Genomic DNA, 25231 nt, shown 5'->3' with positions numbered 1-25231 from the left:
CTCCACCACCACTCCCCCACCCCATCCCAAACCTCTGTCTTTCTAATGTAAATAACCCTAATCTACTCAACCTCTCTTCATAGTTGGCACCCTCCATACCAGGCAATATCCTGGTGAACCTCCTCTGCACCCTCCAAAGCATCCACATCCTTTTTGGTAATGTGGCGACCAGAACTGTACACAGTATTCCAAATGTGGTCAAACCAAAGGCCGAAACAACTGTTTCAGAGATAGTAGGAACTGCAGATGCTGGTGAATCTGAGGTAACAAGGTGTAGAAGGGTCTAGGCTGGAAATGTCAGCTTTCCTGCTCCACTGATGCTGTTTGGCATGCTGTTTGGCCTGCTGTGTTCATCCAGCTCTGCACCTTGTTATCTCCTATATAACTAACATGACCTGCCAACTCTTGTACTCAGTGCCCCATCTGATGAATGAAAGCATGCTGTACGCCTCCTTGATCACTCTGTCGACCTGTGTTGCCGCCTTTGGGGTACAATGGACCTGGACACACAGATCTCTCTGCATCAATTTTCCCCAGGACTTATACAGTAAATGGACAGTTCACTCTTGAATAGGATCGGATCTTCCAAAATGCATCACCTCACGTTTGCCTGGATTGAACTCCCTCTGCCATTTTCTCCGCCCAACTCTCCAATCTATCTATATTCTACTGCATTCTCAGATGGTCCCCTTCACTATCTACTACTTCACCAATGTTAGTGTCATTTGCAAACTAGGTAATCAGACCATCTATACTTTTGTCCAGGTCATTTATGCATATCACAAACAGCAGTGGTGCCAACACGGATCCCTGTGGAACACCACTGGTCACAGTTATCCATTTTGAGAAACTCCCTTCCACTACAACTGTCTCCTGTTGCCCAGCCAGTTCTTTGTCCATCTAACTAGTGCACCCTGGACCCCATGCGACTTCAGTTTCTCCATCAGCCTACAATGGGGAACCTTATCAAACACCTTACTGAAGTCCATGTATGTGACATCTGCAGCCCTGCCCTAATCTATCAACTTTGTCACTTCCTCAAAGAAGCCACTTAATAAAATCTACTTCTGTTTGTTTTTTTTGGATTTGTTTGTTTGCTATTAAATTTTGATAGACTGAGGATGAATCTCAGATAATTATTTCGCAGTGCACAAGCTGCAGCAACATTGTAAATTTGTACTAACATGAGTGTGGGTAACTCACTGTGAAATCCTTCATTGTTAGCTAAATGGATAGCATCGGAAGTATAGCTCTGGTACTTTGGTAACGGGATGACAATTCTGTGTTGAATTTGAATTTTGTTCTTGATTTTTGTACAGAGCGGTGCAAAAATATTCAGCTGTTTTGAAGCCTCCTGTTGCAACTTTTGTACTGTAGTATAATGAGAATTGGAATGATGATAAGACTGTTTAAATATAGCATGACGTAACAGTCATCAGTCAGGTGGAAGAAGCAAAGACAGAATGGAATAATTGGTACAAGGGAGAGATGTACTTTGAGCAGTTTTATGTGCAGTAGTGCAGATAAAGGATTGCAGAAGCCCACTGGATTCAAACAGCAATTCCTATTGGGTATGGGGAATCCATTCCAGATCACAAATTACCGGAAGACAACCAGCTCTTCAATGAACAGAATGGAGCCCCAAGCCATAAGCCATGTGGCAACTCAAACCAGCTGTCATTTCCTCCTGCCCCCTCCCATGTCTTGACAGTCTCTTTGCTATTGCTCACCGCAGGTGAAAATGTATATACAATGAACTTATGTCCCCTGTAGGTTGCTGCTGTCACCACTTCTTCAGTTAATGTCATAGAGATGTACAGCACAGAATCAGATCCTTTGGTGCATGGATGAGTGGGACCAGATATCCCAAATTAATCTAGTTCCATTTGCCAGCATTTGGCCCATATCCCTCTAAACCCTTCCTATTCACGTACCTATCTGGATGCCTTTTAAATATTGTATAGAGTCTTGAATTATGACTCTGGATGAGGTTTGAAGTCTAGCTCCTTCAGTCAGTGGTGGTAGTGCTATCCGCTGAGCTTCAGTTATGTTCCTTGTCTTTTAATGTTGCAGACTTTCACCCAGTGCTGACCTGTTTGCCTTTCCCACCCATTTAACTTCTTGCGAACAGTTTATAATAGAATCAGTAAACTAATATATTTGCCCCTTCTTGATGCTTCCTTATCTGTGACCTTTAAAAATACCCCAAAAAATTTGGTTCGTGACCCCAAAAAGACACACTTTTTTCAAGCAGTAGTACCACTTAATATACTGAATCAGTGGTGCCTAGAACCTTTTTCTACAAAATATTGTGCTTGCCAAATTAACCACAGGAAACACATCTTAGAGTATATTGGAGTCAGTATCCTAGGCACTAAATTGCTTACTCTTGGGTTTTCACCTCGTGCTTGGTAAAATTGAGATAAAAGTTTGGATTTCAGTGGGCAAGTTAACTATAATTAGTGGTAAGGTCTTCTGCCAGAAAGAAAATCTATCCCCAACTCCCCCCCCCCCCCGCCTCTACTTGCACATAAGTGATGAATTTTGATAGATTATAAACAGTTCTAGCTCTGTGGTACTTAAATGCACATTGCTTACTTGCATAGTCACCTACACAAGTTAGTTATTGGCATGTTAATTGACATCAGACAGCATTTCAGCTTAGCCTAATGCAGTTCCTGTGCAATATCCATTCAAAGTGGTTTTTATGTCTTGTGTGCAGGACAAGGAGAAACAATTCTCCAGCCTGTCTTCTCCCAATGTTTGCAGTCACAGTAACAACTATGTCACTCTGTAAGTAATCCATATACCTGGATTAGTGATTGGCAGACATGATTTCCCAGCACAGAGGCTAGGGGAATAGAAAGTCAACAAATTAAAAGAATTCGGGGGGGGGAACAACTCGTCATTAATGGTAACTGTGAAACTAACAGACTGTGGTAGTGAACGAGATGTCTTTTGTAAATGAAATCCAAGAACACATTGCTATCTTTGTGTTTCTTGTTTATGTGGCCTTGAGCCTCCGGAATGTGGCCACAGAGACAAACATCATGTGGACTGCAGGTTCTTGCAGGAAATTCAAGATGGGCAATAAATACAGCAGTTGTGATGTTGACATCACATGAATAAATTGTTTATAAAAAGCTTTCAGTTACAGCATTCCAACAGCTAACTTATCAAAGATTCAGATATTTCTGGATGGACTGCAGTAGTTGTTATCATTGTCGGTCAACAAAGACCCCTTTTTTGTTTTTTTCTCTCCAAGGACTTTGTCCTTTAAATGACCTTGTAGCAACTCAAACCAGATTCCCCCTTAGCAAGTATATGACTTCCCCGCCCCCCCCCATGAAATAATTATCAGTATTGGAAATAAGAGATGGGGATTACATAAACTGATACTGTACTTGTCTGCAATAAAGGATTATTTCATGCAGTCGCATTCTTTTCATGATTCAGCCTTCTATTTCTACTCTAATCTTAATTGTGCTACCGCATTAAGCAAGTGAGTAGCAATGGTTTCTCAACTGAGTGGTAGCCCGCAGTAAATGCTCTCCGAAGAACTGGCTATGGTTTAGATTGGAAAAAGCTAATTTCTGTGTTACTGTATTGTGGACTGATTTTTGCAGAGATGGTGTACTTGAAGTAGTGGAGATTTTGCCAATTCCCTTTACTTAAAATGAAGTGAACCTATGTAAAATAAATGCTCATTTACAAGTACCAAATAACTGAAGGGAACCTTTCCAACTTTAAGAAATTATCCTGAGATTTGGTTGATCAAAATACATAAATTGGAAAAAAACAATTGTAGCAACTTCCTTGAAAAAATAAGACCCAAATTTGTCTCTGAACTCCTCCCTATGATCACCACTGCCCCCCCCCCCCACCCCCTGTAAAAATAAACCTGGGTAGTGAAAGAAATTGTATCAGACATAGTGGGAACTGCAGATGCTGGAGAATCCAAGATAACAAAGTGTGAAGCTGGATGAACACAGCAGGCCAAGCAGCATCCTAGGAGCACAAAAGCTGACGTTTCGGGCCTAGACCCTTCATCAGACAGATGATGAAGGGTCTAGTCCTGAAACGTCAGCTTTTGTGTTCCTGAGATGCTGCTTGGCCTGCTGTGTTCATCCAGCCTCTCACTTTTAGAATAGTGAAAGAAATTGTTGTGTTCATGAATTTCTTTTTTTCATTTTTGTCTGAAAACTGCTTTATAGCCAATGAATTAATTTTTTGAAGTGTTGCTTTTTATCCCCCCCAGGCCTGCAACAGAGTGGGTAATTTTGAGTCAGTTGGAAAAGTGTAGAGTCCAATCCACAAAAGTGGTAGTTTCAAAATTAAATGCTCAGTTTTAATGCTTCTCCAGCTGCCATCCTCCATCTAGCAGCGCACTTTGAAATGTGTGCTCTCTGTTGTGAGGTAATGGCTCTGAAAGAGTTAATGTTGGAGATGACATTACCAAGCTGTTATGTCATGCAGTTTTCAGTAGAGAATCAACAAGTTGAGCTCTGGATCCTGATAGGGTCAGTGTCATTCCTGGTGTCTGATAGACAAAACTATGAAGACAAACCAGCTAAAGTAAATTGTAACTATTGTTAATATGTAGTAGATTACCTCTTGTTATCAAGACAATTTCCTCCACTTAAGACTTTCTCTATTCTTTTACATGCTACTGTTAGCTCAACAGGCCTGGATGGAACATAGAAAAGAAGATTGTATCGTTAAGGCACAGTACTGCCACCAATGTCAATAGTCGGAACCACAAAATACGCCTCACATTATTACCTTCTGCAATTGACCAGGAATAGCTGCGAACAGTCTTGCCCTCCCTTTTCACAAGCCAGTAGGGATAACAACACTTGAGAACTTCTAGACCATGTCGGACCGCTCCTCACTGCTTCATAGGTGAACCAGTGGAAGGGACAGGTTCAGTCACTATCAGCATTTCATTTTTGGTCAGCAAATGGGCATGTTGACTGCACTCTTTTTTTCATATCCTTTATTGTCTTATTTTCTGCACTTAGTACTGCATATTTAATACACACAGAAATATGTTCATAGGAAAGAACCTGAACGATTGCAAATGTTAAACTTGATTGGCTTGAGTTAAATCCTCAGGAAGTGGGGGTGCAGGACAGAAGGCTAATTATACTCCTCATTTGATCAGTCCTGAATATCATTGCTTAGTAATAAGGATTGCAAGATGGTATGAAATAACTTGTATAACTGAACAATGCATGGATTGCTAAAAGGACAAAATAACAAGCAGTGATCACCACAGACATTTGAATTCAGTTCTGTATCATCTTGAAGGAACTTAAGTTCAAATTACGTTCCATTGGCACTGGAACATCTAATAAGGTAATACATTGAAGTGAATTGTATCAGTGGGTTAAAAGAAGCAATTACGTGCCTTTTTGGCATAGAAAGATTGAGAGATGAGATGTAAAAGCAGCTTGATACTGTCGATTTTGTCAAAGCTTTAAAAGGCAGAATGTAATAGCTTTTTTTTTAAAGGTCAAAAGGCCATCATTGGAGCAGTGCACTTTTTTGGAAGTTTACCGAGTGTGGAGTTTGTGTTGGCTTTGTACAACATTTTTGAGAAGCTCTCAAACATCACTTGGGAGATGCTAGAGTTAATGGAGCAGGAAGATGAGCTACTATAGGAATGATTGTAAAACTAGGTATGAGACTGGACCCAGGTGAGAGCAGTTTCCCCAGCTTGGTGGCAGTGGGGAAGAGAATGTGGAGAATGGTGCAGTCTAACATGTCACCGACAGCAAATGAGTTTGCATCACTTACGGCGTGTAAACCTGAAGGCAATAGTGCTGTCAAGGAACCATGGCTGACACGTGCCAGATGAAAAGATCTCTTCAGGTGTCCTCCTTTTTAAGAGAATGGCTTTGGGGACAACATGAAAATTTCAAATGAAAATTACCAAGAAACTTATAGGATTCTGTTTTGTAAAAATGACTGACTCTTCTTGAGCTATTCCTTTGTGGCTATATCACGATCCAAAAGGTTCTCTCTGCTTTGCTTTTTAAACATTCTGTACAGCTGTTAGGCTAATGCTTACCAAAGAAAAGTGAAGCAATGCAATACAATAAGTTTTCAGGTTCATGACATCAAGTTCAAACAACACAATTTGAGTTAAACTCTTTATTTTCTACTTTGAATCAAAAACATGCTTCATCTCCAGTCATAGAAGGACCCCTACTGTAGCATAATGGTGGCCGGGGGCCTGGGTTTGATTCCACCCTCCGGCAACTGAATGGAGTTTGCAATCCTCCCCATGTCTGTGTGGGTTTCCTCCCACAGTCCAAAGATGTGCAGGTTAGGTGGATTGGCCACGCTAAATATCCCACAGTGTCTAGGTGGATTATCTGTGGAAATGCAGGGTTACAGGAATGAGGCAGGGGTGTAGGACCCCCTTTTGGAAGGTCGCTGTGGACTCGATTGGGGCCCAAAGGGCCTGTTTCCACATGAGGGATTCTATGATAAATTGGCAGTAAGTTCTACATCATAGAATCCCTACAGTATAGAAACAGGTCCTTTGGCCCAACAAGTCCACAGAGATGCTCAGAGCATCCCACCCAGACCCTATCCCCCTAATCTACACATCCCTGAACACTATGGTCAATTTGGCTTGGCATGGCCTATCTACCTAGCCTGCACATCTTTGGACTATGGTAGGAAAGCAGAGCACCTGGAGGAAACCCACGCAGACACAGGGAGGATGTGCAAACTCCACACACAGTCGCCTGAGGGTGGAATCAAACCCGGGTCCCTGGTGCTGTAAGGCAGCTGTGCTAACTGTTGAGCCACTGTGCCACTTGATGCCTGTTACAGTCAAATCAAATTTTTTTTCGTTCATAGAATCAAATAGTACAGTAGAAGCCCTTTTGGCCTGTCAAGTTTGTACTACATGTATTAGTCCCATTTTCCCATACTTGGGCCATAGCCTTGAATTTCACGTTGTGAATGATGAGATGTGTATTTGAGAGAAATTCTGAAGTGTTGCTGAAAACTGCTACTATACTTTGCAAGGACACATTTGGCATTTTGCTTTTAAGTTACCTGAATAAAAATAGTGCAAATAGTGCATTGTACTCCATTCAAAATTCTTCAGCCTTGCAATAGAAAGTCATTTTCAGGAACCTTTTTGTGGATTTACTAACAAATGGTGATTTATGTTAGTAGTAGGAATTATTAACTGACTAATTTTGCAAGATTATGATAAACAAGGATCTTGTACATCAATTGCTTTTGAAATTTCAAAGATCAACAATGATCTTACACTGCAATGGTCAAGTCAGTAACAGAATGATAGCCTGCCACAAATGCATTTAACACAAGGTTGACACATTTCCTAAAAACAGAAATTGGCCAGCCCACTCATGTGCTGACTGTAATTGCAAATCATTGTCATGTTTATATTTAGACTAACTATTTCAAACACCTAGCCCAGAGGTTGGATTAATTAGACAGAACTTATTGTTCCTTGTTTTTAAATCTCTAAAGCTGTACCATAAAAGTAGAATAACCAGATAAAAGTCCGATACAGTGTAGCATGCTTTACTTAATCCTGAACTCTGGCCTTAGCTGTAAACGGAATACAATGTGTTTTTGTGAATTTAGGCAACGTGGGCTTTGCATCCCTGATTATGCATAGGTAGGGTGTGGTGATCTTCTGCCTTGTATCTCTACTGTTAATTTAGTTAAGTACAACTCAGTGATGAGAGAGAGAGAGAGAGAGAGAGAGAATGGGTCAAAATCCTGGCAGTCAAAATGTGGAAATGACAGTACATTTCCAGTCAGGATGGTGAGCGGCTTGGAGGGGAACTTGCAGATGATGGTATTCCCTTGTTCTCATCCATCTGCTAGATGGTAGAGGCAGTGAGTTTAGAAGGTGTTGTCTAAAGAGCCTTAATGAATTTCTACAGCTTACCCAGAAGATGGTACACTGCCACTGAGTGTCAGTGATGGAAGAACCGAGTGTTAGTGGATATGGTGACAGTCAAGTGGGTAGTTTTGGCCTGGATGGTGTCAAGTTTCTAAATATCTTTTGGAGCTGCACTTAGGTAAGTGGCAAGTATTCTGTCACACTCCTAACTTATGCCTTGTTAATAGTAGACCGGCTCTGAGTTACTTGTTATAGTACTGTTAGCCTTTGATCTGCTGTTGCACGATATTTAAATGGTTAGTCTAAATCAGTTTCTGGATGTTGATACTGGGAGGTTCAAAGATGATAACACCATTAAATACCAAGGGGAGATGGTTAGATTGTCTGTCTCTTGTTGGAAATAGCCATTGCCTAGTATTCATGTAACACACAAATGTTACATTCTGCTTCTGAGCCCAAGATGGATATTATCCAGGTCTTGCTGCATTTCGACATGTACAGCTTCAATATCTGAAGAATTGTGAATGGTGATGAACACTGTGCGTCACTAGTGAACATCCTACTTCTGACCTTATGATGGAGGGGAAAAAGATCATTGAAGAAGCTGCTGGGTCTATGACACTCCCTTGAACTTCTGCAGAGTTGTGTGGGTGCTGGGAAGACTGACCTCCAACATGACAACCATTGTCTTTTTGTACTAAATTTGACTCCAACCAGCAGAGAATTTTCCCCCCCAGTTCCCATTGATTCCAGTTTTGCTATGGCTTCTTACTGACATAGGTGGTCACTGTCACCTCCACCTTCTGGACTATGGTGTTTTTGTCAATGTTTGAACCAAGGTTGTAATGATGGGAGCTAAGTAGCACAGGTGAAAGCAGACTGAGCAGCTTTTTGCTCAGCAAGTGCTGTTTGAATGCACTTTTGATTACCTTATCTGTCTATTTTACTGATTGAGAGTGGACTAATAGGGTGATATCTGAATTTAGGGAATTTGTTGACATTTTAGTTCCATTCATTTCTCTAGTACTTTGCCTTTACTATAAGTACTTGAAGTTCCTCGCTCTCATTTAAAACTCTTTTTAATGCAATGATAGTTCTTAAGTTTGACTCCATAATCTTGTTCTTGACCATTGGTCTTCAATGACAGCAGTGGTTTATTGCTATCTTTTAAATATACTTCCATATCTCTTTACATTTTAAATTTGATTTCCATCCACTTGGAATTTCTTGGCAGCTGAATATCCATTTATAACTACCAAAATAATTTAAATTCAGTTAACTTGTGTGCCATGCCTTGCACCTCATGATTTGGTGTTAATGTTGTAGCCAGTTCTAGGGTCTTCACAACCTTCTGTTTGTTAATGATTTGGATAGAGAGTGTCATGAAGTTGGAATTTTTTTTGACCTCTATTTTACATTAACACATGTCTTTCGATTATTTGCATGTTTATGGTTGGGAGGATTTTTGCAAGAATCCAGTAATGAAACATTCTCACTGGCTGTGTGCGATAACTCTTTCAAAGCTGATAATGTTGAGTGGAGTTAATGCAATCTCAATCTATTGTTACCGTATCTGTCTGGAGATTACAAAAGTTTTCACAGGGAGCAGATTTATTCTGTACTGTTTTCAAGTGTCCTTAGCCATTATGTCTAAAGTGTAATGATTGTGGTGTTGCATCAGAGTGAAAAGCCCTCTCAACTCTGATTTAAGCTCAGTGGTGGCCTGCTAGACAGGCTTTTAATAGTGTTGACAAAGGAGCGTTGGTGGTAGTGAACGATCTCAAAATATCCATTGTGATGTGTGCCATGTGTACTGGGAGAGGTGAAAGATACCACAAGATGTCAGCAGCAGCAGTCAGGGCAAATACCTCACCAATACTGAAGCATCCCCATTAGAGTGCCAAATCTCTGTAGATGGCTGTGTTATCTTCGGGGTTTTGTTTTTTGGATTTTTTGCACTTGTTCTTGACTTTATCAGCAAAGATTCACTTGCTGGGATACAAATGCTTTATAAGAGAGGCATGATGAATAATAATTATGTAGTACACATTCATGAGGATTTGTTGTTGAGTAAAAATGGTCAAAGGTTATTGAAACTAGCTTTAAATTGTGTTGAAAATGTAAGATCAGGCTTGGTTTTTATTTTAGAAAGATGCATGATGCTGCTTGCCTGCTGTGTTCATCCAGCGACACACTTTGTTATCTTGGATTCTCCAGCATCTGCAGTTCTCATTATCTCTGCTACATGGTTATGCCTCTTTGGCATGGCACAGTGGAAGCCAGGCCTTGCTATTCCTGGAGGAGTCAAAAGCTAAAGACTATATTTTAAAAAGTTGCCAATTTTTTTTTAAAAAACATACATAATTGTTTGATTTTTCAGACCCAAGTTTACAAAGCATAAACCATGTTTCTGTACATAATACGAATTACTTACTCTTACAGGTAAATAGACTTAAGCTGCTAGTAAACAATTATGAACAGTTGGCGTATTAAAAACTCAAATCCCTTGTAACCTCCCCTTTACTTATACAGACTGGAACCTGACCCAGTTATGGGCAGGTGGAAAATCTGAAAGCCCCTGTTGAACAGGAATTGTGGAGATGATTTATTGTGTTGCTTCTTGGTCTTCCATTTCCAGGAACTTTCACTTGTTTGCAGGAGGCAAGAGGTGACTGGCTTATGTTCGCTTGCAAAAGGCCTCTAAATTATTATAAGTCCTAGGTCACAGTAATTGCTGAAGGAAAAGTAAATTGGTTCTCTTTGGCACAGTGTCTCCTTGGTTAGCACGTTGTTTCACAGTTCCAGAGACCCAGGTTTGAATCCAGCTTTGGATGACACTCTGTCTATGTGGAGTTTGCATATTCGGCCTGACTGTGTGGGTTTTCACCAGGTGCTCTGGTTTCCTTCCACATTCCAAAGATGTGCAGGTTGCACGGACTGTCCACAGTATCCAGGGATGTACAGATGAGGTGGATTAGACCAAGTAAATATGGGGTTATGGGGATGGGGTAGGTGATGGTGCTGTTTAGAGGTTCTGTCCATTGATGGCCATTCACGCTGTCGAGATTTTGTGATTCAGTCTTTAAAGTGGCTTTTACTGTAGAGAACAGAGTCTGTGATCTAGTCAGGATTGAATGGGTTCACCTTATGTTGTATACAGCATCAAGCTGCTTAGCTACCTGAGAAACAATCACATAGCTATTGGCGGCAGAAGGCCTCTCCGCACTGGTCTGTGGTTGAGCAACCAGATAGTCAGCCACTTTGCCAGCTGAATCTCCATTTATATACAGTCAGATGTCACATAACACCAGGTTATAATCCATCTGGTTGGAGGGTGTGATCAGACAAGTTGACGATGGATTTCTGTGGTACTGGTTTCAACACATGGTACTAAGGGAGGCTTGATTTACTGCTAGTTTTTGGTGTCCACATAAACGCTATAGTTCTGTTGCCTTGCCTCATAGCTAGTCCACTGTGTCCTGAGCACCAGCTGACAATGTGTACTGTATCTTGATTTCTAGTTTGCACCGCTTGCTGTAGAACTGGTGTGTGAGAGATTGAGGAGTGTGCAAGAGGTGTGACAGGTAGTCGCTCAGCATAATGTGTGTTGTAGCTTGATGTGAATGGGTTCGTGACCTGTAGTCCTTAACAGTCGATTAACCTGGTATCATGTGACTTCTGACCTTGTCTACCTCTACTCCTCCATTTATACACAAACTTGGCTCTAGCTTGTCTGTGCCATCTTCCACTATCGTTTGAACCAGCAGCTCTAAACATAACTGCAATGAGTTTCAGGTTACTTGATTTCAAAAATATGCAGTAAATTTTAAATAATCCTTTTGGTTTTTAAAATAGTTCTCTTCTCATTTTGGTCTGCAGTCTAAAATACAGGAAAAATAAAAAGATGTGGTTGTGCAACGTGTTAGTCAATCTTATTGCTTGAAAATAATCACTTTTTTATTTTGGACATCAAGACTGACTTTCGCCTGATCTCAGTCAATGTTTTGATGTGGTTCCGGGTTAGCCCATGGAATGACCCAAGAGGGACCAAAAACAGCTTAATTCCTGGTCATTCGACCTTTCTCATTTGAGTGATTGTAGCTGCACAGAAGCCTGCAAATGTTCGGCCCAGTTAACTTGGCAATTTAGAGATTGGAATCTATAGTCAAGATTTGCTAAATTTATGTGTAAACACTTATTTCTTAGTCAAATCATAGCAAAGCTTTGTTTATAATCTAAAGTTCCACTCTGCCTAAAGTCGTAAGAAACATTATTTTACAACACCTTTTTTGTTTCCAGTTACAGAATACAGTGCATCACAGTTTTGCAATAACATTTTGATTTTTGCATGTAACCTGAGGTTAAAATATCCTCTTTGGTAATTGCTCGTCAGTCAATTGGCACTTTTAAAAACATGGCTTTAACCAATATGGCTATTAACTGGCTATATTAACATCATTTATCTGCTACAAAAAAAATCTATTTTATTTTCTTTGGCCAAATTTGTGACACATCATATTGATGTGAACAGCTTTTTTAAAAAAGCCTACATTTCTGCATCACCTTGCGTGACCCCAGTACTTCTAAACATGCTTCAATTTTAAAGTGCAGTCGCTAATTATAATATCTAGTTGCTTGGTAATACAGGAAGTGAGTACTGCTGAAAAGATGTTGTCAAAGCTTTTTATGTTTTGCGCACCAGGACTGATGCAAGAATGTCAACCATTCAAGGGAACAGCAATTTATGAACAGGTGCTGACTGGTAGGCAAGTGAATTCTAGTCAAGACAGCATGACACCATTGGGGAATGACCCAGAGAACAGTCCACCCCCAAATTTTTTTTAAAATTCAAACAAGTATGGCAACTCTTATTGAGGAGTTGCTGTGGAACATGCAACAATAAACAGTTGTTTTCCACCCCACCCCTGTTTCACTACAAAAGGTGCACAACCTGGATATGACCTGCTTGCAGAGCCCTGCATATTCATACCTTTTAACAATCATAAGAGAGCTGCATTGTGAACCAGGGTGGTGATCTTAAATTTGTTGCTATCTAATTTATAGAGCACTTCTAATCATTCATTCAGATAATAAAAATAGTAACAGTACATGATGTTCGCTTGCGGAATCACATCTAATTTGAATGCTGAATTTTTCAAGCCCAAACTCTTTCAATTTGGTCAGTCCTCTACCTATTGCAAACAGATGAAGTGGCATTTTGTTTGATATGGTCCACCAGTCACTGGGATGTTTATTGTCTATGTGACTGGCTTACACTACCACTGAAATTTATGTACCATATTTATTCATTTGTACAGTTGGAAGAATGTCTTTTCTGTTTGGCAATATCTTGTTGTTACTGGAGTAAAATGCTCGTGTTTGTGGTTGCCATTGAGACCAGTCATAATAGTATGTAGTTCTGTTGGAATTGCATCATGCATATTGACTGGAATTATTTAATGAAACGTGGCAGTATGTTTACAGTAAGATTGCACAAACAGCAAACGAGATAAGTGACCAGATAGGTAAAGAATGACATACTGGAGATTTGAAAAGAAAGCAAACTTGCTGGCAAAATTCAGCAGGTCTTGGCAGCACATGTGGGAAGAAAGCAAAGTTAATGTTTTGAGGCTGGTGACTCTCCAGCAGAAGTCTGGCACCGGTGTAAAATTGGTATTTATGCTGAAGTCAAAGTTGGAGGGGAAGGGGAGAGATGGAGCCCAGAGAAAGAGATATGATGTGAGTTTGCTCGCTGAGCTGGAAGGTTAGTTTTCAGACGTTTCGTCACCATTCTAGGTAACATCATCAGTGAGCCTCCGACGAAGCGCTGGTGTTATGTCCCGCTTTCTATTTATCTAAAACTAACCTTCCAGCTCAGCGAGCAAACTCACATCCAGAACCTCAACCTGAGCTACAAATCTTCTCAACTTGCTGAAGAGATATGACAGGGGCAGGTAAACAAGATTTACTGATAGCAGGCCAGGTCAAAAGAAAAGCTGAAAAACTGATGCTAAGAGCTAGTAGGAGAGAATGGGTGAGTTGTACTAAAAGCAACCCATGTCATGAGAGGACCAGGTGTATGTGGTCAGAAAAACATGGAAAGATGAAATCAGCCTGCAAAGTTATTGAACTCTGTTACGTCCTGGAGGCCACAGGATACCCAAATGGAAATTAAGATAATGTTCTTTTGAGCTACCTGATTCTGCAGCCTCTCTGACTCATTTCAGAAACAGATTGCATTGATCAAAGTTGATCTTCTGCTTCAACTATACACTTTTAGAGGAAAATTTTTTTGGATTCCAGTTACTAGTGGTGTACCGCAAGGGTCGGTGTTGGGTCCACTGCTGTTTGTCATTTTTATAAATGACCTGGATGAGGGCGTAGAAGAATGGGTTAGTAAATTTGCAGACGACACTAAGGTCAGTAGAGTTGTGAATAGTGACGAAGGATGCTGTAGGTTGCAGAGAGACATAGATAAGCTGCAGAGCTGGGCTGAGAGGTGGCAAATGCAGTTTAATGCAGACAAGTGTGAGGTGATGCACTTTAGTAGGAGTAACCAGAAGGCAAAGTACAGGGCTAATGGTAAGATTCTTAGTAGTGTAGATGAACAGAGAGATCTGTGTCCATGTACACAGATCCTTGAAAGTTGCCACCCAGGTTGACCGGGCTGTTAAGAAGGCATACAGTGTTTTAGCTTTTATTAATTGAGGGATTGAGTTCTGGAGCCAAGAGGTTATGGTGAAGCTGTACAAGGCCCTGGTGCAGCCGCAGTTGGAGTATTGTGTACAGTTCTGGTCATCGCATTATAAGAAGGATGTCGAAGCTTTGGAAGGGATGCAGAGGAGATTTACTAGGATGGTGCCTGGTATGGAGGGAAGGTCTTATGAGGAAAGGCTGATGGACTTGAGGCTGTTTTTATTAGAGAAAAGAAGGTTGAGAGGCGACTTAATTGAAACATATAAAATAATCAGAGGGGTGGATAGGGAGAGCCTTTTTCCTAGGATGGTGACGGCGAGCACGAGGGGGCATAGCTTTAAATTGAAGGGTGAAAGATATAGGACAGATGTCAGAGGTAGTTTCTTTACTCAGAGAGTAGTAAGGGAATGGAACGCTTTGCCTGCAACGGTAGTAGATTTGCCAACTTTAGGTACGTTTAAGTCGTCATTGGCCAAGCATATGGATGTACATGGAATAGTGTAGGTTAGATGGGCTTGAGATCGGTATGACAGGTCAGCACAACATCGAGGGCCGAAGCGCCTGTACTGTGCTGTTATGTTCTATGAAATGTGCAAACTGAATGGAGATAACAAGAATTGCACATGCTGGGGCAGGAGGCCCACAGTGTGGAGCAGGCAGCGTTGGAACAGCAGGAAAGTTGATGTTTTGGGTCAGGACCCTTAATCAGGACTAGGGAGGGTGAAGGGAGCTCAGAAATAATTTGGTGGGGAGGGCACTGGGTGGTGGAAAGGTTTGGGTGGCTCGGTGAGAAGGATAATGGACAGGTTGTGTCAGGCCAAGGAGGTGGGATGTGGGGGAGAGCTGGACATGGGATAAGGCCGCAGCTGGGGAGATGTTGAACTGGTGAATTCTGTGTTGAGGCCATTGGGCTGTAAGCTCCTGAGGCGGAATACAAGGTGGTGTTCCTCCAATTTTCATGTGGCCACGTTGTGACATAGGATGCCCTGGATGGACATATTGCCAAGGGAGTTGAAACGGCTGGGGGCCTGGAAGGTGGTGTCGATCAGAGCGTACTGACTGCACATGCTCTGCGATTCTGTCATTCAGTCTGCGCTTGGCCTCTCCCAATTTAGACGAGATCACATCAGGAGAAATCGATATAGTTGACCAGTATTGAGGATACACACGTGAATTTCTGTCGAATATGGAATGATCGTCTGGGGCCTTGGATTGACAGGTTTTCCTGAAGGCTTCCTCCAGTGTATAAGATGTGCAATTTGTTGGGAGTGCAATGAGTTTGTTAAAATGGAGCTATCTCAAGGTAATGTTTTATTTGGAGTGAGTGTTGAATGCAGCCAGTATTTTCTGCTGTTGCTTATAATTGAGTGTGGTGTACACAGTTATATGATGTAATTTTTTAACCACTGTTTAAATCAATTTTGTATCTTGTTTAAATAATTGAGTTCCTCCATGATGTGGCTATTCTGAACTTGGAGCAAAGTTGTGCTCTCGCTCTCCCTCTCCCTTTCCCCCTCCATTTTAAAATACACTGTTTAGGAGCTGCTTTGATTTTAAGGAGGTACATCCTGCAGTATCAGGAGAATTATTGTTGACGAGGATGTTCCAAATAGTTCTACCTAGTGTGGCACATGGATTCTAACTGGAACACATTCAAGCTGATGCTAAGCCGTACATTTAGAGCTCATCTTATTTCTGAATTTCTGTCTATTGGCTAACTCTGCTTATATCTTTGATTTTTGTCAATATTTATCTTTGCAACTCATTGATACAAATGTGGCAGGGTGGAGTGGCATTGAACTACTTCCCAAACATCTGCCTTGACCCCGTCAAAAGCTTTAGGGTCAGTCCAATATCCATGGTCCAAGAAAACTTTGATTTGGGAGCTTTCCTTTATGAAGCTGGGGAATGCATCTTGTGTGTGTTGAAAGGTGTGTGTGTTTTATACACATGCCTGTTATATATTTTGGGATTTGGATGTTGAAATGGAGGCAAATTTTCATCAATTCTGTGAAGATCTATTTAAAAAATAAAGTTCATTGAGGAAGAAAAAGCTGGGCATTTAGGTTTAACACAAAATCAACATGACTTTGTTTTTGACAAATTTAAGAATTCTGAGGATGTAGCAAGTAGAGTTGATTAAAGGGGTGCCAGAAGAGGTGGTCTATTTGGATTTCCAGAAAATTTTCAATGAGTCTCAGAAGTTATTGTGCAATATAGGTGTTTACAACATTTAGGGTAATATTTTAGCATGGATTCAGGTTTGGTTAATACCAAAAGCAGGATTATTGGGTTTTTTCAGCTTGGAAAGAGATAACTAGTAGAGTGTCACCAGGAGCAGTTTGAGAGCCTCCATTATATTTACTGTTAGCCACTTGGGGATGTGGGGGTTTGCAGAGTATTGTATCCAAATTTGCAGTTGATACAAAAATGGGCATGGGGCTCAAGATGATGAGGACATAAGGAATCTGCAAGGGTATGGAGAGAGAGGTTGAGTGAATAGGCAAATGTGGCAGATGGAGAGTTTGATGCAGGCAATTGGGAAGTCATGCATTTTTTGGCAAGAATGAGAAAGCACATGATTTATTTAAAGACACTCTCAAATGCAGCACAGACATCCAGGTGTGGCAATGAATTTTTTTTGGCTTTTATTGCTCAGATTGGAGGTTATAATATGGAAGCCTTGTTAGAACTGTACAGCTGTGTTGGTAAGGCAGAAGTTGGAGTCATGTGCAGATTTACTCCAGTTTTTAAGGTGTGCTGCTATTTGAGGTGGTTCAAAAGAGTCACTAGGCCAGTTTCTGGAATGAAAGACTCATTGAAAAGTATGGCGACACAGGTTGGGATTCTTTCTGTTAAAATTTTAGACAACTGAGGTGTGCTTATATTGAGCCACACAAGATTAAGGTGTTGGATAGGATAGATATTGAAAAGCTACCTTCCTCCAGTGAAGGAGACTCAAGAGAGAGAACATAGTTGCAGAATATGGGGACGCTCATTTAAAACTGAGATGTGAAGGAATGTATTGTCCCCAGAGGGCAGTGAATGTCTGGAATTCTCTGGGACAGAGTATTTTAAGAGGCTCGGCCATGCAAGTATTGAAGGAAGAGGTAGATTTCTGAAAAATCAAGGAGCTGAGGGCTATGAGGACCTGATGTCGAAGAGGAGCTGAGGCTTAGAGCAGATCAGTTATGATTTTAAATAATAGTAGGGCAGACTTGAACCAAAATTGCTTGCTCTTGCACCTGTTTCATATTCCTTGTCATCTTAAGGTAATTTCTTTTACAAGACAGGCAGAGACCTAGGCACATGAATTTCAAGGTGTATGATATCAGCCAAAAGACTGGTAGAAGGACCCTTTGTTGAGTTAATGGATGGAATGTTTCTGGCTGCTGATCTTAACAGATCAGAAAGCCATTACTTTTTTGAGTTCAGTTCTAGAGGGAAAGCAGTTTCTCTGCAAAGGAGAATTGAACTTTTAGTTCAGTGGCAGCAAGCACCAGTCACCCTGGCTGAAGTGTTATTATTTGTGGAGCCTTCAAGCCAGAGAGTTTGGATAGAAATATTGAACTTGTTAGAACTGAAAAAATTTTGACTATCAGAATGGCAAAGTTTGTGCCAGGAACTCTGAAAGGGATCCTCAAATTGTCTCGACAGCCCAGAATGAAGGAACTGGGAGGAGCCAGCTAAGCTAAACCTTGAGGCATTGAGAAAAGAGTGAAATGTTCATAAAAATTTCAAATTCCAAAAAGGATACTGTAGAGAACGGATTGAAATGTTTGTTTCACTCTTTTGTAACCAGCCTCTCTTGTGTAATGAACTTGTGTTCTGTTGCTCAAGATCATCCCCATCCTGTGAATATCAGTGACTAACCACAGCAATAACCAACTGCAAAAATTATATGTGATATATCCAGCCCTGTTTCATTCTTTGTTTATGGTGTTAAAGAGCAATTAATTTTTTCACATTGCTCTGAGCTTCTTCTGTACCCTTTCTCTCTAAGGAATTAAAAAGCCAGTTACATTTATTGCCATTCTTAGAAGGCCTTGCATGCAATTTTTTTTGTGTGGAAAGAATATTTGCAGAATGTCTGTCTGAAATGAGCTGCCATGGAATGTCTTGCATTGTTTTGAATAGAGACAGAGCTTCATTTTTTTAACATCTCCTCCAGGAAATGGTATCTATAACTGTGAACACTGTCAAGTATGACCCAAAAGTATCAGTCCAAATGAAGTGTACAAGTCCTGTAGTGGAACTTGAAACCTTGATTTTGTTATCATTTGGTATTTTTCCCCTTTTTTTGCTTAGGGCAAGGCTTCCCAAAGTAGGAGAGTGGGCCCGGCATGGGGTGTGAGATCTGAGGCAGCAGTGACTCCTGGAAAACTCTGACTTTTTTTAAAAAATAGTTTTGGCTCTTCCAACAGGTCCCCTCCTTGCTTGCACTCTTGGTTTCTTAGTGAGAACTGTCTGAGTGTTGCGGGACTCTGGAGCAACCTTTCAATGGTATCATGGAGCTGAACATCACTGAGCAGAAATTGAGCAGCATGGGTAGAAGTAGAATAATCCAGTCTCTCTAGCTCTCATGACCACCCAGAGTGTGTACACAGATGCACGAGACTGACTTACAGTTAAAATAGGTAAGGACTATTTGGTTACTACTTAACAATATTTGCATTAAAGTATAATAAATGTTATTTTGCCATCTAAGCTACTGTCTAATCCTGAAGACAGTTCTTGACTATCCTTTTTTGCCTTTGCAGACTACCTTGAACCCAAATTCATAGTTGTGGTATCACACCACACAATTAATTATTTCCAAGCCACCGTGGAGCTCCAGTGGAGAAAAGATTAGGAAGTATTGCCTTCGGGCACTGCAGTTTCCAGTGGGAAGCTTGAATTGAGAAATCACAATTTTTCTTTATTTGCAAGGTGTAGTTTTAAGATCATTAGTTACTCGGGGCAAAAAAAGTTCACTCATTTTCATAAAATCGGTACAGGTCAGGAGGAGGCCATTGAGTATATTATGTTAATACTATAACTCTGCAGAAGCTCATAGTTTTTTTTGTGTGTGTGGTTTGCAGGGTGTTTAATTTTGAATTGTTAAGCGAAAAAATGGATTTAGGGTGAAGACAGCTTTGCTGTAAACTAATAGTTATATGTAACTTACACCTGAAACTGAGAGGGTTGTGACCCCCATTTTGGAATATTTAATATTCTGTCAGACCTTTCCAAAACTATCCAGGAAATCTGATAACCACATTGAGTGCAGAACTTTGAAATGCACTCAATTCTATGTTTTGATTTCATTAATAACTTGCCTCTTCTTTTGAATGCTTGTTGTTTAGTGCCTTGTCCCATTTCCGAATGCAACTGAGCTGATTGATTTTTGTCCTGGCCTTCTAATTATAGATCTATGGTATTGAATGTTTTCACTTCAAACATTTCACATCTGATCGTGCATTCGTTAGATAGTTACTGCAGGATGTCAATTCTGCTGGTACCCAAGAGAAAAAAAAATAGTTCATTTTGTCACCTTCTGCATATCTAGCTAGCAGTAAACTTAAAGGAAAATTAAAGAATTGTTAGCACCGAAAAATGTATTCAGTAAGTTCTGAGGTGTTGAGATTTCAGGATTTGTTTGCATGACCTGTACACATTTTAAATCCTCTTGACAAATAGATGGAATTAAGTAGTGCATCAGGAATGAGCAAATTTACGTCATGAGAAACTAGGATCGACAGATTGTAGGAATTGCAATGTTGAATACTCGACTTGCATGTTTCAGTATGCATTTAAATTGTCGCAGAGGGAGTCTGCTGTGGGGCACTGATTTTGAAAGTTTCAGAAGGGCAATGTAGGCAAACAAGTGATTCTCGTGTTCATCTTATGGCTCTGGTGAATTAAACTGGCCCTTCCTCCTGTCTTGCACATTGTATATAGCTAAGTATCACTTTAAAGACAAGTTTTTGCTTGTCTACACTTTCAAAATGACGCTTTATAAATTTTTGACTTTTTTTAAAAGATCTTTTTCACAATTACTTGCTGCAGAATTAGTTCCCAGCTGGGAACTGCATCTTTGTTAGCTCTGATTTGTTGGGGATAGATAGTTAAGTGTTAATGACTTCTTCGTGCTAGTTATTTAGAAGACATCTTGGCTACAATTTTACATGATAAGCCCCAACTTGTTCTAAAGAATCCCTCTTGATAAGAAACTAGATTTTCTTGTGCTTAGTTTCATTTCTCTGTTGGGATATAGTGGCCAAGTTATAATTTCAACGCAACTTTGATAACTAGTAATCAGCTACATTGCTGTTTACTGAAGGTAGAATGTATCTGTAAAGAATACAGTGAGCAATTTTCTTCACCTAATTTATCCAGTGTTTCTGTTTAGTCAGTTACTAAATAATCCTTTAATCACTGATTAGGCAATCAAGTTATGTTTCCTCGAAATGGAAATGAGTAAGTTGCATTACACTCATCTTGATGTATCAATCTGATTACTGCATATTTAATATGCACTGCTTATGCTTCACGACATACTCACACTGCAGGGGGCCCAAATGTTTGCTTTTCCAGTAGCTTACTTTAGTACTTTTCCAACTAAATGCTATGTCAAAGTTAAATCTGCTGACAAAGGTTCGAGATCCTTTGATAGCAGCCAGGATGTTCTGTACATTCTTCTGCATTTTAGAAATGTTTCAATTTGATAAATGCATCCATTGTTTCATCAGTTGATCCAGCAAAAAAACATTATTTGCAGAACACAAAACAATTTAACGATTATTCCTTGCTCCTCAGTATGGAAAACGTATTGCCGTGATGTTGGCTGCAGTTCCGAGCTGGAAGCATCAGAATATCAGGTACCCACGATTTTGTGCTTTAGCAACCTAGACCGCCAACAAGTAATTTTAGTTTTGTATTCCTGAAGCAATTGTTTGGTCAACCTTATTTCCTTAAGGCAATTTATGTTTTGATAGGATCAGTCAGAGTATACTGGCAAATTATTAACTTGACTGGCTTTATTGGGCAGGAACAGCAACAATGACCATCCTTGTCTTGTTATCATTATAGCACAGTTAAATAATTAAAGCCGGAGTTTTGCTCATGAGCTTTTGAAGTTGTTCAAGGTCAGAGTTAAAGTAGTAAGTTTGAGAAATTTGGATATTAAACAGCTAAAGACACAACTATCAAGTGGAGTGAATTGAAAATTAGATGCAAAGGAGATTAGAAGCAGAGTGGAACACAGATTTCGGAGTGCTGAATGACCAATATTGGGGGGTTGGGGGGTGTATGGGTTTTAAGGTCACAGGATTTGAAAATGGGAATGAGGCTCCTAATGAACACCCAGAGTTTGATATTAAAATTCTCATCTACCTTCAAATTCCTCCGTGGCATGCTCCTCCCCATCTCCATTCCACCCATGCCCACCCACACACCTGTGCATATCTAATTCTGGTCTTTTGAACCTCCTGGTTCTAATTGCACCATAGGTTGCATTGCGTTCAACTGCCTATGACCTAAACCATGAAATTCCTCAACCTCACCAAGTTTCTGCACCTTCTTGCTTAAAGATTTTTGTTTTAAAAAACCATTTGCCTTGGGGTTGCCAGATAGGGCCCTGTATCAAATTTTGCTTCAAATTGTACCTGTGACTGTCTTGAGGTATTTTATTAAAGTTTAAAATCAGCATGCTAGTGAACTGGAAGTCACTAACTCAAATAAAAAAGGCAACAAGGCACTTGTGATGAATTAAGAATTGGGCAGCCCAGGTTTGGGTTGGCCTCAGTTTGTGACTGGTATAAGTTGAGAGGACAACCCAGGATTGGCATTTATCTGGTTTTTATCCTGAATGCTCTGGTTCTCGGCTCATCTATCCTTGGCCACTGCCTGTATGATTACACCTGAATTTTTGTTGTTTTGAAATGAATAGTCTCTGATCTTTTGGCAGCTCACAAAACTGAAGCTGGTTCTTAATGTTGCATTAAAAGATAATCAATCGCCTGTTCCCTGATTGCCTTTCCCAATACTGAGAAACAAACTTGTCTAAGACAGATCAGTGAGCATGCACAATCCCCAGCTTACGTACAATCCTGTCTCCTGTGGTTAATCATTCTGCCCATACGTTTTGCAACTTCAACATCAAATTTGCCTTTCGTTGCAGACGATTAGGACCAGGAGTGTAACCCAACATGTGTTCCTGCAACGTATTCGCATCATGTTTTATGCATTGTTTTTTATTCAGGTGGTGCTTTATATAAACTGATCATTTGTCAAAAAAGGTCGTTCTAGAAAATATTATTCTGTACGTAGTATCGGTAACCAGCTAGGAGAGTGTTCTAGCAAACAAAATATACTGAAATGCTGATTTACAAGCTAATTTAATAGCATAATAAGAAGTGTAGGCCGTTTAGCAACTTGAACTTGCTCTACAATTGTGAGATGGTCATTTTGCAACCTGAGCTCTTTGAAAACTTCCATTCCACGTTCCTTAGGCTTTGCTTATTGCAAAAATGTACCAACTTTATATATTTTTTTAAAAAAAACTAATGATTGGTCTAGCATCAATTACCATGATTGGGAAATGTTTCTAACTTTTTCCCTTTTTTTTGTGTAGAAGCATTTCATATAGTTATGAAAGGTAACGGTCTAACTAGTAGACCAAATTGGCTTCCCAGCTTATTGGGAGTATGATTACATAAACACTAATTTAAGTCAAATAATGAAAATTCACCACCTTTTGTCATTATAACAGCATTTGTATCAATGAGTGGAGGAGAAAAAAAGTAATGTTGTCATGGTCCTGAGAACTAAGTGACCATTGGAGGGGAGAAGTTGAGAAGGAGAGTTCTTCGTGGTAACGTCAGCTGGTGTGGGAATTGAATCCATAATATTGGCATGACTGCATTGTACATTGCCAGCAGCTGTAGTGATAATGTGAACAGTGATTGTGCTGGAATACATTTTTCTTGTTGATGGAATGTGAACTTTGGTAACGTTTATTTCCCACCCGGATTGCCCTTGAGAAGGAAATGGGAAGATGTCTTGAACCATTGTAGCCCATGTAATGTCGGTACACCCACAGTGCTGTTCAGGAGGAATTTAAGATTCAATGAAAGTACTGGTGAAGGAAGATGGATTTATAATATGAAGTCACGAGAGTGTATAGTTTGGGAACACACTTGGTGATGTTTCCATGTTTCCTGCCTTTGCTTATCTGAACGGTGGTTGTTTTGGGTTTGCAAGAAATTTTGGTGAGTTACTGCAGTGCATCATGTAGATGGTACACATCTTCTGTTACTGTCTGCCGGTGATAGATAGGATGTTGAGGAAACAGGTTGCTTTGTTCGAGATGGTGTCAAAGTTCTTGGGTGATGCTGGAGATGCATTCATCTGATTCATCTCTTGTAGACGGTGAACAGATTTGGGCATCAAATAAGTTGTTACTTTCTGTAGGATTCATAGCCATGTCTGTATGGCCAGTCCAGTTCAGTTTCTGAATCACCCATCAAGATCTGGGGTCAGCAATGATTGTAGTGCTATTGCACACCACGCTGAAGTGGTTACTCTGTCTGGGTGGAGATAGTTGTTGCATGGCATCTGTATGATGTGAATGTTACTTGCTGCTTAACAGCCTGAGGTTGGTGCAGTTCTTGCTTCATGCAGACTGGACTGTTTCAGCCCTTGTGACAGTCAGTATTCTGTTACCATTCACTATCCCTCTTTGAATGCTTTTTGAAGATTGTGCTGGTGACCAGTTTTGCAATGTCAGCTGAGGATAGAGTTTAAGTTGATGCAGTGAACCGCACGTTTGTGAGCAAACATCTGCTTCTGTACCAATTATTCTAGATGTAATCAGCCAGTGATTTGATTAAAAACATATTGGTCTGAGGGATTGAATTGGAAAATTAGATGGACATCTTTAGCTTGTATTAACTATTTTACATAATCAACAGGCTGCCAGGCCTAATTGGCTCATTTTTTTCCCCATGTTATTCAATCAGTGTTAATTAGCTGGTTCATATTGAAGCTATGTATCCTTCTAGCTATTGTATATTTGTTGACATCCACAGGCAATCTAGAATATGATGTAACTCACAGTTGTACAGTTTTGTCACAACCACTTAGATATTGTAAAATTTAGGCAATTTTCTATTCTTTTCTTACTGTGGCAACTGGGATACAAATCCAACAAACCAGAATAGTATTGGTTGCGAGCTGATGAGAACAGCCATCCAAAAGGCACAAATGCAAGCTTTTTGATTTGGCTGAGCATCATCTCAGCCTTTTTTGGCAGTTTTCTCAGATGGGCTAGACAGAAACTCTGCCCCCCAGGTGTACTTTGGTGCAGTAGCTAGAAATTAAAACAAAATAATCAAACATAGAATATTTCTTCCATAACTTGTGCCTTACCTGTGCCACCTAATGCCCTCTACCCATTCCCTATGAAGCCTTTTACCTTCCCCCTTGGCCTCACCTACCTTCCAGTTATACTTGCAATCCCAAATTTGTGCCTCATTCCACCCTTTTTTTTTGGCCACCTCTCTCCTTGTCCTGCAAACTCATCTAATAGCAACACAGGAGGGGGGGGGGGGAGTTTTATATTGCAGATTATTGTATTTGAGAGAGACTCTCCCA

The 25231-nt window shown here is 40.3% G+C and overlaps 1 protein-coding gene across 8 annotated transcripts in view; it reads left to right on the top strand.

The window, feature by feature from the left end:
- Positions 1-25231, top strand: part of LOC125465085 (cAMP-dependent protein kinase inhibitor alpha-like) — a 112019-nt gene that overhangs the window by 47017 nt on the left and 39771 nt on the right. For 3 of the 8 annotated variants that reach the window (XM_048558194.2, XM_048558195.2, XM_059654308.1), the window contains one exon: positions 21395-21456. The exons of 4 other annotated variants lie outside the window; for them this stretch is intronic. The gene's annotated coding sequence lies outside the window, so the exon portion shown is untranslated. Of the gene's footprint in view, positions 1-19020; positions 19234-21394; positions 21457-25231 lie in introns of all 8 variants that reach the window. One more of the 8 variants, XM_048558193.2, reaches the window with a different exon arrangement.

Source organism: Stegostoma tigrinum, chromosome 24 (assembly GCF_030684315.1).
Source record: "Stegostoma tigrinum isolate sSteTig4 chromosome 24, sSteTig4.hap1, whole genome shotgun sequence".
Taxonomy (NCBI): Eukaryota; Metazoa; Chordata; class Chondrichthyes; order Orectolobiformes; family Stegostomatidae; genus Stegostoma; species Stegostoma tigrinum.
The sequence above is the reverse complement of the archived record's forward strand: the minus strand, read 5'-3'. Positions and strand labels throughout refer to the sequence as shown.